This window comes from Biomphalaria glabrata, chromosome 3 (assembly GCF_947242115.1).
Source record: "Biomphalaria glabrata chromosome 3, xgBioGlab47.1, whole genome shotgun sequence".
Taxonomy (NCBI): Eukaryota; Metazoa; Mollusca; class Gastropoda; family Planorbidae; genus Biomphalaria; species Biomphalaria glabrata.
Window position 1 is genome coordinate 17988656 of NC_074713.1, and position 10767 is coordinate 17999422.

At 37.9% G+C, this 10767-nt stretch overlaps 1 protein-coding gene across 1 annotated transcript in view; it reads right to left on the minus strand.

The window, feature by feature from the left end:
• LOC106057049 (uncharacterized) overlaps positions 1 to 10148 on the minus strand; it is a 31118-nt gene extending 20970 nt beyond the window's left edge. Inside the window, exon 1 of the mRNA XM_056023803.1 lies at positions 9628 to 10148. The gene's annotated coding sequence lies outside the window, so the exon portion shown is untranslated. The remainder of the gene's footprint in view (positions 1 to 9627) is intronic.
• Between the last annotated feature and the right edge of the window lie 619 nt (positions 10149 to 10767).

Genomic DNA, 10767 nt, shown 5'->3' on the forward strand with positions numbered 1-10767 from the left:
TTACTAAGAAAGCTGGCCAGCACAAAGTGGGGTGCCAAAGCTTACATGCTACGCACATTGTACTTAGGGGCAGTTAGATCACAAATTTAGTACAGCTATTGTTCAAGTATATGCTAGTAAAACTGCCCTCGAATCACTCGACCGAGTACAATCACAGGCACTAAGGTTCATTTGTGGCACCTTTCGGACAAGCCCAACAAACGCTGCTGAAATCTTAATAAACGTGGCCCCTTTACAGTTAAGGAGGGAGAGGGCGGTACTTACAGCCTATGAGCGCTACAAAAGGGGCGACTCTATTCTACCCACCTCAATATTAGTGCAACAGTGGAGAGAAAGGAACCGCATAAAAATTCGATCGTTCCTCCACATTGCGGCCAATTTGTCAAAATCAGCTGGGCTCTCCACTGATAGAATTAATATTAGAAGAATTAGTACTTGCCCTACGTGGAGGAGAATGCCGGCCCCACAAATAAGCATGTCCCTTATATGGCAAGAGGGAGCCACCAAGAGGCGGTTAACACCTGCCATACTCCAAAACTTGGCATCAGCTACACTAAAGTCTTACCCATCAGATGGCATTTTCTGTTATACCGATGGGTCGGTTATGACTCAGTAATGAGGGACCCCGATAGATCTGGGTATGGGGCCCTTATAGTCTACCCAGACCGGACAGAACCAGAGATGCCGATTTCTCCGTCTGAGCTTAAAAGGGTTTTGAGGCGCAAGCCAGACTGGTTAGTCTTGAGCATTGTTCATCATTTTGTTTACGTTACAGTATTACAATTAACTAGTTAGTTAAAAAAAAACTCGTAGAAAACAAAGGTTAGTTTATTTAAAAATATTGACATTGCAATAGAATTATTTCCAAAATTAAACTATAAAGAATCATAAAGAAATGAATAAACTAAAACAATTGTTTAGAGCTAGAGTTTAGAAATATATTTGTAAACTCAATATCTAGATTAAACCAATGGACTAAACAATGAAGTAAAAAAAAAGGTTGGCCTATCTTCTTCTTCTTCTTCTTTATATTACAGAGCATCGATCAGTGTAGTAACAACATGTACCGTGTGTCCGAAATAAATGTAGTAAATTAGATTCAAACTGTTCTATATCTTACATTGTATGGAAGAAATAGTCAAGGAGATGAAACAAAATAGCGACATGACTAGTTTATAAATCGTTAGTTCATGTTTAAAATACAGTAGTTTATGTTTGCTCGTGTCCATACAATTAGTCGTTTTTACTGAAAAGCTCAGGGAAATAGGAAATTAATACACACTGGGGGAATTTTGGTGCCCCTCTCCACTTGGTGCCCTGTGCGGCCCGCACCACCCGCACATTGGTAGCTACGCCACTGCGGCCATGTTAATGCTGACATTAAGATTAAAGGCTCCAGTTATAAAGACTTCAAGCTACACATACTTGACAACCTCTGTGAGGATGTGATATTAAGCCATGACTTCCTCGAACAGCATGTAAGTGTAAAGATCACTGTTCAGGGGCCTAAACCAACAATGGTCTTAAATAGAGTGACAGCTGTTAACGTCGAACCCGCTCCTCTTTTCCAAAATATTCTTAAAGAGTGTCGACCTATCGCTACAAATCCAGACGTTATTCTGCAAATAACACTCAATTCATTAATTCAGAGGTCGCCAGACTCTTGAAAGATGGCATCATTGAACCTTCGTCATCTCCATGGCGGGCTCAAGTATTAGTAACAACTAACGAACGACACAAACGAAGAATGGTAGTGGACTACAGCCAAACTGTTAATCGGTTCACGCTTCGGGATGCTTATCCCTTACCTTGCATTGATGATATGGTCTCTCAAATAGCTAAATACATAATATTTAGCACTCTTGATCTGCGCAAAGCATACCATCAGATCTCTCTAAGCAAGACTGATCGCCCTTATACTGCCTTTGAAGCTGGAGAAAAAAATACCAATTCTGTAGGATACCCTTTGGAGCAACCAACGGGGTAGCTTGTTTTCAACGGACAATCGACATAATCATAGAACAATAGTCACTGGAGGGTACATATGCTTATATTGACAACATCACCATTTGTGGTAAGAACAGAGAAGACCATGATAAAAATCTGCATAAATTTCGTGGGCTTTAAGAAAATATGGACTAACTCTTAATGAGAAAAAGTATGCATACGCTTCTTCAAGAATAAGATTACTAGGGTATGAAGTCTCACATAATGAGATGAAGTCATACCCCCACAGACTACTGCCCTTGCGGCAACTTCCGCCACCCGAGAACCTAAACGCACAAAGGCGTCTATTCTCCTACTATGCCAACTGGATAGGACATTTCTTAGATAAAATCCATCATTTAGTACACAACAGAACTTTCCCACTCTCAGAGAGCGTCAAAGAGACATTTCAAGCATTGAAAGAAGAAATAGAAGTGGCGTTTGTCACTAACGTAGACCACAAAACGCCTCTGGAAGTTGAAACTAATGCATCGGATATCGCTATATAAGCTACCTTGTCACAGAACAAAAGACCAGTTTCTTTCTTCTCCAGAACACTATCTTCTAGCAAGAGACGTCAATCCTCCGTAGAGAAAGAAGCAATGGCTATCGTTGAATCAATCAAGAAATGGAGACATTTTCTATTAGGCTCACATTTCAAAGGTCCGTCTCCTTCATGTTTAACCCTCGACGTCACGGTCAGAGTAAAAACGACGAAATTCAGAGGTGGAGAATTGAACTATCTATGTACAGGTTCGATGTGTGTTACCGGCTGACAACATGGCCGCCGATTCTCTTTCTCGTGGATTCTGTGCAAGTACACCCCCCTCCCCCAGGTCTTTGAAAGAACTTCACAACACACTTTGTCACCCTGGCATAGTGCGAATGCTCCATCTCGTCTGGTCAAAGAATCTCACGTATGCAGTTGAAGAAATAAGAACTGTAACAAACAATTGCCCCATCTGTGCAGAGATAACAAACAATTGCCCCATCTGTGCAGAGATAACAAACAATTGCCCCATCTGTGCAGAGATAACAAACAATTGCCCCATCTGTGCTGAGATAACAAACAATTGCCCCATCTGCCGGCAGGTTAGTAAAAGCTACATCACCATTCAAGAGACTTAGTGTCGACTTTAAGGGACCACTTCCTTCTAACACTAAAATAAATATTTATTGACAATTATTGATGAGTTGAGTACTCTAGGTCTTACTTTGCATATGCATGTCCTGACATGTCTACTCAAACAGTAATTAGATGCTTCACTAATCTATTCAGCATTTTCGAGACGCCCTCATACATACATTCAGACCGGGGATCAGCCTTCATGTCTGCCGAGCTACGATCCTATTTAGAGGCAAAGGCATAGTAACAAGCAGAACCACCGCATATAATGCAAAAGGCAACGGGCAAGTAGAAAAACTGAACTCGACTCTCTGGAAGTCGATTCTTCTTGTCGTCAGGTCAAGAGGGATACATAATACACAATGGGAGCTAGCCCTAAACTACGCTCTCCATTCAATTAGATCACTACTATGCACTGCTACAAATATGACGCCTCATGAAAGACTATTTTCCTACAAAAGAAGGTCCGCCTGTGGTGCCTCTCTATCGACCTGGCTTTGTGTTCCAGGGCCCGTCCTGATGAGAAGGCACATGGAGCTTATTGAAGCAAATCAAAACTATGCCCACATATGTCTTCCAAATGGACGGGAAGAAACTGTCTCACTACACCATTTAGCTTCTAGAGGCGACTCATCTCCTGTATTACATGATTTCGCTCCGAGAGACATCGAGACATCTTCTGAGGTCTCTCAACATTAATTGGCTTCTGCGAACTCTGAGACTTCGCCATTCCCAACACCCAGTAGCTTCTAGGGGTGACATGGGGACACCTGCAGAGAACATGGTTCCACCTGCTTTAAGAACAAAGGAAAACACCATTGAAAATAGACAAAAATCGCTTGCCAGAAATATGCCCGTACAGCACTCACATAATCTCAGAAGTAGGGCGAAAAGAAACTAAACGGGGGGGGGGATATTGTGTATTTATGTTTCTTGTGTGTTGTGAACTGATCTGTTCTTGTGTGTCAAAATGTCTTGGTATCCAGGTCAGCTTGTATGTGTGTGTAATGTGTTATCGTGAACTGTTTTGTCATTATTATTCAATAAAGCCTAGAATCAAGACATGTCTTCCTGTAGTATTTTATAAGGTTACTACAATTACACCCTAGCCAAAACCACCCACAGTACGACGGGGGATAGTAGCGGGCAGCGTTAGAACCCGTGACCATCGAGACGACCGAACGACAGTCCAGAGCGTATACCACTCGACCAGGCAGCCATGTGTAGCTTAATTAGCTAGTGTTTGTAGGCACAATTAGCTTGTATTTGTAGATTCAACTAACTAGAATTAGTAGACTACTAAATAATGTTTGTAAGCTCAGTCAGCTAGTGTTTGTAGCTGGTTTAAAAAAAGAGCTTATCTAAACTTTACTGAATGTTTTTATTGTCACCTTTGTCATTTCAACGGCCATCGTAACTTCCCTATCACTTACTCTTCACGTTATGATATTGTGTGCTGCCTTTAAGTTGGTAACAGCCTGCGGCGAGTTCCTTCTCTCGGTATTGGAAGTGTTACAGGAATAGGTGGAGAATGTGAATACTTATTTAATCCTGTGTAAATATAAATAACCCTAGAACCAGAAACTATATAGCAGAAGATCACAGCTAGGACAACTCGTTTTGTTATAAAGTTGTTGGCAAAGTTACACCCGTAAACATCTTCTGGCTTCAGTCAAAAGCCACTTTTTTTTCTATACATACACTTTTAAATAAAAATGTAAAAAAATGTAATCAATGTGATACTGCAGCTTTTTAAAGAAAATAAAGTCTACCTTTTTTTTTTATTGCTCAATCAACTTATGTGTTTTGTTTGTTGTGTGTCTATCGCCTAATTGTTATACTTTTATTATTACAAAAAGTAGTAGCAGTAGTAGCTTTACAAATGAGTTTATTTTCTTGTTTGTTTTAACAAACCTAACATTTTCTTGTGTCAGTCATTCTGTTATAATATTAGGTTTATATTAAATAGTTATCTATAATAAAATAGTTTACTCCACAAAATAAAACATATTACCTATCGTATACAGACGAAGAAATTCAAAGAAGTCAAACAGAAGTCAGCCCCCCCCCCCTTTATAATAATTTAACTAGTAAGATCTAGGTCTATGTCGCCAGAGGGATATAAACAGATAAGTAGTTGTACACAAAGATCAGGATGAAATGTGAAGACCACTATTTGCTAGTCACTAGTTTATAAACTATGAACACAAAAATGACTTGACCCAGGACAAAAGGCCATAAATCTGCCAATGTCAACTTCCTTTCCTTTCTTTATTTAACAACCACTTACAGAACAATAGACCAGACAACAGCAAGCAACAAATAAATAAAGGGCTTTAAGAATTTTTTTTTATTTTGCTAACGTCACGTGAATGTAAAATGAGCAACAAAAGAAATTCCTCTGCACACTTGGAAATCTGACTGGCAAGTGAAATACAACAACAAAAGATTGAATAAATAGATTATCTGTGTCCTGAGGGTATTTTTTTTTTTATAAATTTAAGATTTAGAGCTGGCAGAAGATTGAGATATAATTTCAGAATTTTAGAATAAAACGTCTGCTAGACTTCTTGAGACAGGTCAAAGAAACAAATGCCAACTTTTTTTTGTTTATTCCCTCCCGCCCTTCCTTCTTTTCAATTAACACTTCGGTATAATATATATATAGGTCTGTGACTTCAATCTTTTTACTTCATTTTCTTTCAAACTTAATACAGAAACTTTAAACAAAAATGTTTGCAGCACAGACAAAGAGTGCGAAGAACAATAGCGTTAAGCATATCCTGGTATCTGATTTGAAAACAATGCCAGTTTTGTGAAGGCCAGACTTCTGAGTTGGAAAAAAAAATCTCTTTGTGTGTGTGAGCGTGCTAGGCTGTGTTATGCTGTAGTTTTTTTTTCCAGATAATAATTTCTGATTAGAACAATGAAAATAGTGTGTCAAAGAAATGAGTACAGGGATAGGTCGTCTGCGTTCTGGACTGTCGAAACGATGTTCCCGAGTTTGTATCCTGCCCGCGGCCATCCCCTGCCGACCTAAACAAGGCTGGACTATGACGCAACAATCTTCATCTTTGAACGGAACGTCCGGAACGTATCATCGAGACCAATCGATACAGAAGGTCTGAACACTGACTGCAACGTCAGAACCTGTGGCCAGTTTAGACCAATAGCTCGTTGCCACGTCACAGGTCTGTACAACGTAGAAACGAGCTATTAGTCTAAACTGCCCAAAGGTTGCATGTCAGTGTTGATGCCTTCTATAACGAATGGTCTCGGTCCAAGAGGTCACTTTCAGTACTCTAAAATAGGTCACTTCCAGTACTCTCCAATAGGTCAATTCCAGTACTCTCCAAAAGGTCACTTCCAGTACTCTCCAATAGGTCACTTCCAGTACTCTCCAAGAGGTCACTTCCAGTACTCTAAAATAGGTCACTTCCAGTACTCTCCAATAGGTCACTTTCAGTACTCTAAAATAGGTCACTTCCAGTACTCTCCAATAGGTCACTTCCAGTACTCTCCAATAGGTCACTTCCAGTACTCTCCAATAGGTCACTTCCAGTACTCTCCAAGAGGTCACTTCCAGTACTCTTTCATTTTAAAACGAAAATCGTGTACTTTTTTCTCGGTTTTAGCCCAGAGCTCTAGCTATTGATACTTAAAACACTTTAACTGAAACGGTTTTAGCCCAGAGCTCTAGCTATTCATACTTAAAACACTTTAACTGAAACGGTTTTAGCCCAGAGCTCTAGCTATTCATACTTAAAACACTTTAACTGAAACGGTTTTATTGAGATTTTCCCAAATCATAAATGTTTGTCAAAAGAAGTTTATTTTAATTAATAAAAGTAGAAAATGCTGGATAAGAACACTTTTTCGCATCTGGGCAGACAGCGCACTGGTGAGCACTAATCTTCTTAGCAATTTATCCAAAAGTTGGGCGAAAATCCGCAGCCGATGTCTAAATAAGACAACAAGCAACGGTAAAGGAAAGTCGATTAGTCCTTCACAGATGGAGCAACCAGAAACAAGGTCAAAATTAAGAATGAATGGAGAAACAGTATGCAGGCAGCAGGCAGCTGACAAATGCAAATCAATGGGAGGTAGAAAACATTAATAGTTTGAAAAGTAAAAGTAATGAAATTTTGAAAGTTATTCCGTAGCCGCCACAAGAACTCAGGAAAGAAGTGCTTACAAAGAAGTGTTAGGAAAAAAGTACTTTGGAAAGAAGTACTTAGAAAAAAAGTGTTTAGGAAAGAAGTACGTAGGAAAGAAAAACTTAGAAAAGAATTTTTTAGGATAGAAGTTTTTAGGAAGTGTGATTAGGAAAGAAGTACTTAGGAAAGAAATACTTAGGAAAGAAGTACTTAGGACGTGGTGTTTAGAAAAGAAGTACTTAGGAAAGAAATACTTAGGAAATAAGTACTTAGGAAGTGGTGTTTAGGAAAGAAGTACTTAGGAAAGAAATACTTAGGAAAGAAGTACTTAGGAAAAAGTACTTAGGAAAGAAGTTTTTAAGAATGAAGTACTTAGAAAATAAGTGTTTAGGAAAAATACGTAGGAAAGAAAAACTTAGGAAAGAAGTACTTAGGAAAAAGTAATTAGGAAAGAAGTTTTTAAGAAAGAAGTACTTAGGATAGAAATACTTTGGAAAGAAGTGTTTATGAAAGAAGTGTTTAGGAACGACGTACTTAGGAAAGAAGTTTTAAAAAAGAAGTACTTAGGAAAGAAATGTTAAGGAAAGAACTGCTTAAGAAAGAAGTATTTTGAAAGAAATACTAAGAAAGAAGTGTTCTAAGAGGAACCACTTTCGTCACTTTGGTGTGTCTCATTAAGTTTGGTGACGTCAAGTCTCTTCATGTTTTCTTTACATACCCAGCAAATGTCTGGTACATTGAAGAATGGGCGGACCGAGAAATAAATCCTGAAATTAAAATCTCACACGAGCTCCCCTTTCCTGGTTTACAACTCATCCGCCTCTGGTATAGTCCAAGCAACATATCCTCTCTCTCACACACACACTATTTATCGTTCCCATGTTATTGATATTTCCGTCAATTATCGATACCCGCCAGGAACACGGAAGCGAGATCAGCAAACTGCAAACTTTCATTATCGTAAATGTTCCTAGCAACCTTGCTCCCTTCCTCCCCCCCAATCCATCGTATTTGTCTTCCTCTGTTTAGATTGTTATATTTTGATGTAATAGTAATGTGCCACTATTGTTATGTTTTATTGTACCTTATCATTAATAATACGTGCTTAAATGTTATTTAAATATTTGGTGACGTCAATTAAATCAACACCGGGCTAACTGAATGACAAAGAAATAAATTAAACGCAGACATAAATGGTAGACAAACATCTAATCACTTAGAGCAGACGTGACTTCACGTGACCTACCAAAAAGGATGTTTTCAGTCCATGTGTTCTAGCGAAGACTACTGCCCAAAACAATAAAAGTGAAAAGCGTTGTTTTTTGTTTTATGCATTTATGTATTAATTAAATAATTTATTTATTTTTGCAAATGTGACCTTCACCACATACATGTCTATGCGTCTAACATATAAACAGAATATCTTTATTATCTAGATATATATGTGTATTCAGTGTTGTTTTCACTCAATCCTGTTTTTTACAATACCTCTATTCAAGTCACAACTTCATGAAGGATGGTACCTTCTGGGTGGGTAGAACCTAGACACGGGTCTCAATATAGGCTCTAACGATTTTCCTAGGCATTTAACAGTTGATGTGTACCGCTGGTAAAACTCTAGTATGACAGTTATAGATTTTGAAAGCACAAAAAAAAAAAAAAAGAAATTTAAATTTGGCTAGAGAACTAGGTCTAGATCTAGATCCAATATCAGTTTTGAAAGGACCATCACGTTCTTGAAAGGACTATCACGTTCTTGAAAAGAGTCTCGCGTTTGGAATTTCCGAACGTAAATTATTGAGTGAGAATGTAATAAATTAATGATCAGGAAAATTGTGCGTATTGTCTTCTAAGTCTAGATCTAAAGGCCTATCAATGGAATATTATAAAGTCTATTAGATTAGCCAGGATTCTTTCTGATTGGGGGAAAGGGGTGATGGGGAGGGGTAAACAAATTTTCATTGTTTTTAAAATCTAACATTCATTAGTGATTAAGTTAAAAAAAAAAAAGCAATCGCTCTACAAGTTGTTTGAAAAAGAGTATTGCCTTTTTTTTTGAAGTATTTTTAATGTTTTGCTTGTTTCTACCCTAATGTTCAGTAAGCTGCATACTCGTGTAGTGATATTTTGTTTTAGTTCAGAATGGACAAGTAAGAAAGAAAGTGTCAACGAAAAAAACAACAACACTTCAAAAGTCAAATGTTCAAATAGAAAATCAAAGAGTTACACGTCCTTCACCTGTAAAGTGTTCAATGAACATCAAACTTTAAGCACATTAACAGTAGATATACCGGCACACAGTGCGATAGAGCCTAGATCAGACGTAAAATATTGCAAGTAAAAAGAAGAGTAACTTACTTGAACTAATTTAGGCTCCCATGTAGAGAGACCTGCTTCTAGATCTCGATTTTTCTTTTGAAATAAAGATGTCGGTGTCATATAGTTTCTGACAGTTGAATATATAGCCCGTTGAACCAATGTTTGTAACTACAGATTGAACTGTGTAGTCAATACATGTGTGGTATATTGATCACCGATTGATTCTTCTTTTTTACTACTTTTTTTTAGGGTTCAATAAAAAGGGGAAATAATGACGATACAAGGGAAGTAACTTACAATCCAACATCACGTCACATCCTTTTTCCTTTTTTTTTTCAATATTTATTTCAAACCATTATTACTCTAGTCTTAATACCGACACTGACACGAGAAAATCAAAAGACGGACATTTTTTTCAAGGACAAAGATCTAACTAAAATTCGATATTCGTGAATAACTTTCTCTTTCCTTCAAATAGGTCTCGCTATTCCCCAACCACCGCGGGTTAATAGGCAGACTACCATCTACCTCCATTTTAACCATTTCCTTCTATCCCCAACTGTGACGGGAATGGCTTGCTACAGATCTAGCAAAATGATCACAGTTTTTTTTCTTTTACCGGCTCCGCCCCCTTTCCTTTCTAAAGTATCGTGTAGGTTTTCTTCAGTATGTGGACTTGTTTGTTTATAGAAAGTCTGTCAGCCTTCTGTCCAAACAGTTCAAAGATCGATTTCTGTTACTCTCGGAGGTTGACTTTAATCCATAGTCTATAAAGCTTGTACGATGTTTTCAGATACGGAAACGAACAGTTTCTGGTCCAGATTCAATTCTAAACATTTGCTGCAGCTGTTTCGGTTAGACTTATTGGACTTGACGTAAGCTCGAGCTAGGGCTTAACCTACATTACAAACATTGTCTGCAGCACGAACAGCGGCGTCGCAGGAGGGATGCGGACCCCACCGGGTGTCACTAATTAACTTTTCATTTCTAAAATTTCTTTTTCTTGTTCTTTGTTGAATATTATTATTATTATTATTTTTATTATTATTATTTTTATTATTATTATTTTTATCATTATTATTGCAAGTTTGTATCTTCATGTCTGTCCGAAAGTCTAAAAAAAAAAACAACAAAAAAAAAAAAAGCAAAATCTTAGAAATTCTTTAAAACAAATATCTT